This window comes from Neomonachus schauinslandi, chromosome 2, assembly GCF_002201575.2.
Source record: "Neomonachus schauinslandi chromosome 2, ASM220157v2, whole genome shotgun sequence".
Lineage (NCBI taxonomy): Eukaryota > Metazoa > Chordata > Mammalia > Carnivora > Phocidae > Neomonachus > Neomonachus schauinslandi.
In genome coordinates this window covers 81,281,934-81,289,871 of record NC_058404.1, presented here as the reverse complement: position 1 = coordinate 81,289,871, position 7,938 = coordinate 81,281,934, and the positions used below count along the sequence as shown (strand labels likewise).

The following is a 7,938-nucleotide window of genomic DNA, read 5'->3' as shown; positions in this document are numbered from 1 at the left end:
CTATCTTCTCTAGTCCCAGTGTTTACAGTGGGGGTGTTCTCATCAGAACTCTAATTTTATTTGGCTATTTAAAAACATATACATGGCTTTACCCCAGGGCTGAGGCCATGTCAGTGGTTCTGAGAGTTGCAAGCTGATGCAGATATTTCCCAGACCCTTAACTATGTGCTGGCTGCCTCTCAGACTCAGTTTCCTACTAGCTCCAGCTCCTTCTGATCAGGGCTTATTCCCAATGTCTGTGGGAAAATTTGTTTAGAAGTCTCTCCTTTTTCACTTACATGGAGTTTCTGGTTCCATGCCTCCACAAGTTTTCTCCTACCTGGATTAAATCTGGAAATTCCATACTCTTCTGATCTACAGTTGCCCTTCCTGTTGTAGATTTTTTTGTATTGCTGTATTTCTTCCATCATCTCAGCAGGATTTGGGGAGAGAAGAGAAGCAAAAGTATGAGTTTAATCAGCCATCTTAAACTGAGAGTCAAGTAATTATCTGGTTTTGTGGTATGAGCTTTGAAAGAGAGATACTATATGCTGTGGAAGTATACACTAGAGAAACCCAACCTAGTCTGGGGAGGGGTGGTGGGGAGCAGTTAGGGAAAAGCCTTCCTTAGAGATACATTTTATTTTTTTTTTAAGATTTATTTATTTATTTGTGGGGGGAGGGGCAGAGGGAGAGAGAGTCTTAAGCAGACTCCCTGCTAAGCATGGAACCCCACAGTGGGGGGTGGGGCTCGATCTTACCACCCTGAGATCACCAGCTGAGCCGAAACCAAGAGTCAGCTGCTCAACCAACTGTGCCATCGAGGCACCCCTAGAGATACATTTTAAAAGGTGGACCTAAGTTTGAAGTTTGGTTTTACTCAGAAGCAGAGAAATATGCTAGATGGCCTTTATGGATTTCCTTTGTGTTTACGATTCACTGGTTTGCCAAGTTTGTGTATACAGTTGAGGATTTCTAAAAAATGAAGTAAAGATGAAAGAAAATAATAAACTCCTTTTCAAAACAGGGAGACTCAAAAATCTGGAATTGCAATGAGCTGAGCTCAGCATTTCAGCCAGCACCTCTCTCATCACCTCATCGGACTTGCTCTCCTTAGGCCTAAATGAGCTTGTTGAAGTGTTAGCGCTTTTCCTAGAGACTGGACAGCTTCTTGAGGGGTTACCTTCTTGTGGAGAAGCAAAGCTCATTTTCTGCCTCAACTGTAATTATCTCTTTTATTTAACTCTCTAATTTCATGGGGGGGAAAAAGTCTTTACAGAAACTGTTAGTAAAATACAAAAAAACTAAATTGATCTTTCCCATGGAATTTAAAGTAACTAGAACTTACATTGCCTTTTAAACTATAACTGGTAATTATTTTACTTGCCATGATCGGCACTTGATCCTCAGCATTAGGATCAGGACTATTATGGCTCATAGACTCTTGTTAATAGGATACACTGACGGCTGGATTACAGTGGTACCAAGAAGGGGTGCTTCTTGTCACATCTGTTAAGTTTAAGTTTCTGAAACTTGTACTAGGAAGACTTTCTCTAGCCTACAGAAAATTGAGTGAATTATCTGTATCTCCAAGTTATGATTGTGGTAATAGTCACTAAACGATACCTCACTTACTTCATTAAGAATCTCTAAGGATGAGCATGAAATTCTAGAAAACCTACTTGAAATGCTTCGGGAGCATAGATTTGCTTATCCTAGGACTCACATTCTACCTCTTGGGTTCATAGCAATGTTCACTACAGTACTAAAATTACAGTCATTTATCAAATGATTACCCATGGATTAGCTGCTATTTAGCCATTACCAACACTTCCGTTGAAAACTTTGTTATTTGAGAGCCACAATCAAAGGAATGTATTAACTTCTATTTCTCTTACTCTCTATGCTCTATTCCTGAGGAAAATTATATCCCCGGGAAGCAATCTACCTGGATTATGTAATCTTAACTCCTCACAGAAATAGCTTTTTTGAGATATAATAATTTACCCTCTCAACTTTGATAGACGTTTGCATATTATATGAAGAACATTTTTTGGGGTCATTTGCAAAACCCTAAAGTTAGGATATAATCCAGTTTCTACCCTAATGTCTCTTATGGAAAGATTTATTTTTGTATTTGGTGAAAGAAAATTTCTCTCTCTAATGTACTTTTTTTTGAATGTGAAAGCTTGTTACTATCATGTTTGCATCATCAAAACTTATGATTTTGGTCTTTTCTTCTTGCTTTTGCAAAAGGCCAATAGAAAGACATTGGCTACTTTGACAACCTTAAAGTGGATTCCAGGAATGTCACCAATAGCATGATCTTTGCAACCAAATCCAGCAACCAGAACTTCATTGTTTTCTGCAATATCGGTATGAAAGCTGTGAGTTTCTTGCCATTTTTGATCAGCTGGCCCCTGACATACTTCCTGGTGGCAGAATTTTGCTGTTTGACTTTACCCCCAACTTTTTCCTGCAAAATTCTCTTTGAATGTAATGTGCCTCCAGAAGGGTTGGCCTTTAGGGCTGTGCCCAGATGTGCTTTCTTGTACTGTTTATCACGCCACTTTTGGTCCTGTTTGTGGCTGTGAAGCTTCCTTACAAAGACCTTGACACTTGCCCATCCTGCTGGTGCTGCAGGCCCAGGTGAAAGATCGAATATACTTTTTACAAAATTGTGGCAAAATACACATAACATAAAATTTACCAGCTTAACCATTCTAAAGTGTAAATTTCAGTAGGGTTAGGTATATTTACACTGATATGCAACTAATTTCCAGAACTTCAATCTTATAAAACTGACGCTCTATACCCATTGTGATGGTTAATTTTTTTAAACGCTTTATTTATTTGAGGGAGAGAAAGAGAGAGTGAGAGAGCACAAGCAGGGGGAGTGGCAGTGGGAGAGGGAGAAGCAGGCTCCATGCTGAGCAGAGAGCCCGTTGCGGGGTTCCATCCCAGGACCCCAGGATCATGACCTGAGCTGAAGGCAGACGCTTCACCAACTGAGCCACCCAGGCATCTTGTGATGGTTAACTTTAAGTATCAACTTCACCAGGCCATAGTACCCAAATACTTCATCAAACATTATTCTGGCTATTTCTTTTTGATATTTAATGATATGTAAATGATATTTACATTTAAATTGGTAGACTCTGAGTAAAGCAGATTGCTCTCCTAACATGGATGGGCCTTACAATCAGTTGAAGGCCTGAATAGAAAAAAAGATTGACCTGCCCCAGGCAAGAGGGAATTCTACCAGCAGATAGCCTTCAGATTTAAACCATAACATCGGTTCCTCCCCAGGTCTCTGGCCTGATGGCCTGCCCTGCAGACTTTCCACTTGTCAGTCTCAATAATTGCATGAGCCACTGTCTTCAAATAAATTTCGCTATGTATATAGGCATCATTTTGGTTCTGTTTTTCTGGAGAGCCCTGATTAATACACCCACCAAATAAAAACTACTTTTTTCCCCCTCCCAGCCCCTGGTGGCCACCATTCTACACACACCATTGTATGTATAGACCACATTTTGTTTTTCTAGTCAACTGTCAATGAACACTTTGGTTGCTTTCATCTTTTGGCTATTGTGAATAATGCTGCTATGAACATGGGTGTACAAGTATCTCTTCAAGACCCTGCTTTCCATCATTTTGGAGATATATATAGGCAGAAATGGGATTGCCGGATCATATGGTAATTCTATTTTTTAATTTTTTGAAGAACCATTATACTGTTTACATAGCAGCTGCCTCATTTTACATTCCCACCAACAGGGTACAAAGGTTCCAATTTCTCCACATCCTTGCCAACCCCTTGTTATATCCAGCAATAATAATCCTGCAGGGACCCCAAATAATCATCTATAGGGGTCATTTTTGTTGTGGAGTAGTATTTTACATGTGTGTGTGTCAGGAGGGGGATGCTGATATAGACCTGATTCTAAAAAAATATAATATTAAGTCTTGCTGCATACATACTTTAGGCTGAATCTCCATGATGTCAAAACAACTATTTAGAAGTGAAAAATTCTGTCAAGAAATTACTTTGCCCTGTTAGCACCAAATGACTAAAGTGGCTGATTTTACTGTTTAGAATTTGTGTCCAAGTAGGCTTATTTAAGGTTTTTCTCCATACCGTGTACATAGATCATTATAAATGGCACCAAGTTATTTGGAGGGCTAAGCATTTTTAAATTCTGAGGAAGTTTATAATGTAAAGCAGAAAGTACAAACTGGCAGGCTATGGCCCACATCAGGCCATACAGACTTATTTGATTTGGCTTCCACATTTGTTGACCCACACAGTATTTTTTTAAAATGTGAATTAGTTGACAACTTTTTTTAATGGAGAGATTTCAGGCAAAAATCTTGATTTCAAGCTTTTTGGGAAAAACTAGCTGACCTGGCAAGACAAGGCCTCCATTCCCACATGGCAACAGTTGGCAGGAGCTGAGTAGCAGCTATCCCAGTCCCCATGGTCCCCACCCAGCCCAAGAGCGGAAAGCCTGTGGACACCCGGGCCGCAGACTTTTCAGTTGCGCCAGGAACCACTTACAACTTCCCGCGGTGTCCAGTAAGACAGAAGGACCATGGTAGTAGTTGTCGGATTGTTTACTAATTCCCTCTCTTCATGTGCTAAAATCATTCAGGATCTTTTTGCTTTGTTTCTTGGTGGCAAGGAAGACGGCAAGACTACGGCCTTAAATAAATGAAATGCAAAAAGAAAAAGATTTAGACAATGCAGTTAGGGGGACACCTTAAAAGAAAATAATAATGTGAATGTAATTTTTTACTGAGCAATTTAGCCTTCTACTCTTTTTCCCATGTGAGGAAAACTGAAGAAAACAGCACCCAAGAAATGTTTCCAGCTAAGCCCTCTGTTTAATATAAGAAAGAAACAAGGGTCAAAAGGTTAGTCAGCCGACTTACAGTGGCAGAATTCTTGTGTTAACATAAATAGAAATAGATACAGAAAATGAGGACCATATGGTTAGCTAGATCAGAGTCACTCTGTGTGTGTGTGTGTGTGTGTGTGTGTGTGTGTGTGTGTGTGTGGTGTATTTGCAAGGCCACCCACTGAGAAAAATATTCAACTTACTGTGTCTCATCATATTAACTCCTCCCTTTTAAGTACCGAGGCACTTGAAGTTCTTTCGCACTTTCAGATGATAGCAGATGGAAAATGTGTTAAAGGAAAATGCAAAGATTTTTCTTCTTTCTCTCTCTTGGTGATCATGTTGGCTGAAAGAAACTTAAAAGTCTTTTGAAAGGTGTGTCTTAATCTCCAACCCAAAACATGGTTTCAAGAAAATGGTTATTTAAAACTCTACTGGTAGCATTAATCCATTGGCCAAAGCAAGTTATATGGCCAAGTCCAGAGTTAGCCTGGAAAGACACTGACTATTGAAGGGCATGGAGTTAGCAAGGCATGCTATCGAGACCAAGGAACTGTTCTGGAATGGGTAAATAGAAGCTGGGTCAGTACCTATTCTGGAAAAATATAGTAGTTGATCCTTATTAAAATTAAATTTTACTATTTTTATCCTTTCTATTAAAAATTATGCTCATTTCAAAAATGTGAGAAATATAGAAATTGCCAAGAAGAAAAAGAAAAGTCACCCAAAGCCCAAAGCCTAATAAAAACCATTCTTAAAATTTGGTGCATGTGATCCCAGAAATCTCTTCTCCACTTAGAAGTGGTTCTTCTTTTTTTTAGAGGGAGGAGGAGCAGAGAGAGAAAATCTTAAGCAGACTCCACGCCCAGCATGGAGCCCGATATGGGGCTCAATCTCACAACTCTGAGATCATGACCTGAGCCGAAACCAAGAGTCAGATGCTTAACCGACTGAACCACCCAGGCGCCACATGATATTTTTAATTCTTTGAGCTGTGTCTGTTTGCAAGAGTGTCTTGACTCACCAGGGTTGAAGAACATAAGGGAGGCTGGAGACAAGGGAAAGAGGCAACCTATCTCTACTGGAAACAATCAGCAAAAAAGGGGAAAGAAAGGAAGGGGGCACAGCAACAACAAAAGCTGCCCGGGATAGAGGGGAGAGAGCAAACTATGACTTCACAGTGGGGAGTTGGGACAGTGCTGACTTATCTATCAGGCACAGTGCTGAGGGTCTTACCAACAGTGCAGGAGGGGTCCCCTTTTTCCACATCCTTGCCAATACCTCTCATTTCTTGTGTTGTTGATTTTAGCCATTCTGACGGGTATGAGGTGATATCTCATTGTTGTTTTGATTTGCATTTCCCTGATGATGAGTGATGTTGAGAATCTTTTCCTGTGTCTGTTGGCCATTTTGTTTTGTTTTGTTTTGTTTTCTGTTGGCCGTTTGGATGCCTTCTTTAGAGAAATGTCCGTTCATGTCTTCTGCCACTTTTTTATTGGATTATTTGGGTTTGGGGTGTTGAGTTACAGTATAAGTTCTTTATATATTTTGGATACTAGCCCTTTATTGAATATGTCACTTGAAAGTATCTTCTTCCATTCAGTAGGTGGCCTTTTAGTTTTGTTCATTATTTCCCTCACTGCGCAGAAGCTTTTAATTTTTTAGTTTATTTTTGGTTTTGTTTCCCTTGCCTCAGGAGACATAGCTAGAAAGATGTTATTATGGTCCATGTCAGAGAATAAAATATAATTTTAAATATCTTTTTATGGAGGAAGGGGCCTATGAAGGCGAGAGTGCCTAGGGCCCTGGATCCACTGGCAAGTCCCAACCTATTCAAATTTATTAAATATGAATGTGCCAAGAATTTCAGGACTTTTTGTCACCTGGGATATTATTTCACTTTGACAAATGAGGAGTCTGAAAAGTGGAAAGAAGAGGAGAGAGAAAATGTGTAAAGCTGGGAACTACCCCAGAAATCCTCAATTTCAGTACAGTGCTCTTTGCACGAAGTGTGCCATAGAAGGTGGCAGATACCGGGTAGAGACCAATATGGGCAAACGTGATAGAAATTAAAAGTATGGAAGCCTTTATAATGGGCCATGATTTTCTCTAGGCACCAAACTTTCTCTCTGAGATGACACTTGGGTGCCTAAATGAAGACACAGGCAGCTCAAGAGAGAACAAGGGATCGCGAGGGCCCAGACGGGGCGCCCAACTGAAGAACTTCCTCAGGTGGGTCATTATTGGATGTCTCATTTCCTTTTGGAGCCAAGTTCTATAAAGATGAATATGACACTAGAAAAACTAGATCAGTTTAGGCTCTTGGCAGAAAGTTAAAACCATCTAAAGAAATTTAGTAAAATTGCTTGCTGCTGAATTGTTATTGTATTTAAAGGAAAGCTGTGATAAAATTCAGTAATGAATTAAAGCTCTTAATGATAAATGTGTGTTTTCTTTTTTTAAAATTTTATTATGTTATGTTAATCACCATACATTACATTATTAGTTTAAATGTGTGTTTTCTAAAAAAAATAGTTTTTCACATAAAGATTGCTTTTGTTTTTTTAACAAATGTGTGTGTGTGTGTGTGTGTGTGTGTGTATGAAAGAGAGAGAGATTGCCTGTTTGCTGTATTATCTATCAATTAATTTTACTCTGAACTTAAACTTGGGGTTTGATAGGTAATGCCAAATGAGTCATTCAAACAGAAAAAAGACATGATCTCATGAGCATTATTTTACTTGAATATGAAAATGAAATGAAAAGTTTACTTCATTATTCAGAAGTCTTCGTGTTTCCAGAAACAGCAGGCTCTGCCTCTCAAATGGTCCCCTGAGGACAATAAGCTAACTTCTGCAAAGGTGTGGAGAGAGGACAGTGCCTCTGGGCATCGGGTGCTGATAATCACACCTCAGATAGTCACGGCGCTTGGGTTTGAGACAAAGACCATTCCCAAGTCTCTTTCTCCAAATGCAAATTATCACATAATATATTTAAAATAATTAATCTGGACTAGAATTACCCTATGATTCACTTTAAGTTGATCTAAGAAAGGAAG

At 39.4% G+C, this 7,938-nt stretch overlaps 1 pseudogene; it reads right to left on the bottom strand.

The window, feature by feature from the left end:
- Positions 1 to 2,198: 2,198 nt before the first annotated feature.
- Positions 2,199 to 2,606, bottom strand: LOC110571199 (annotated as a pseudogene).
- Between the last annotated feature and the right edge of the window lie 5,332 nt (positions 2,607 to 7,938).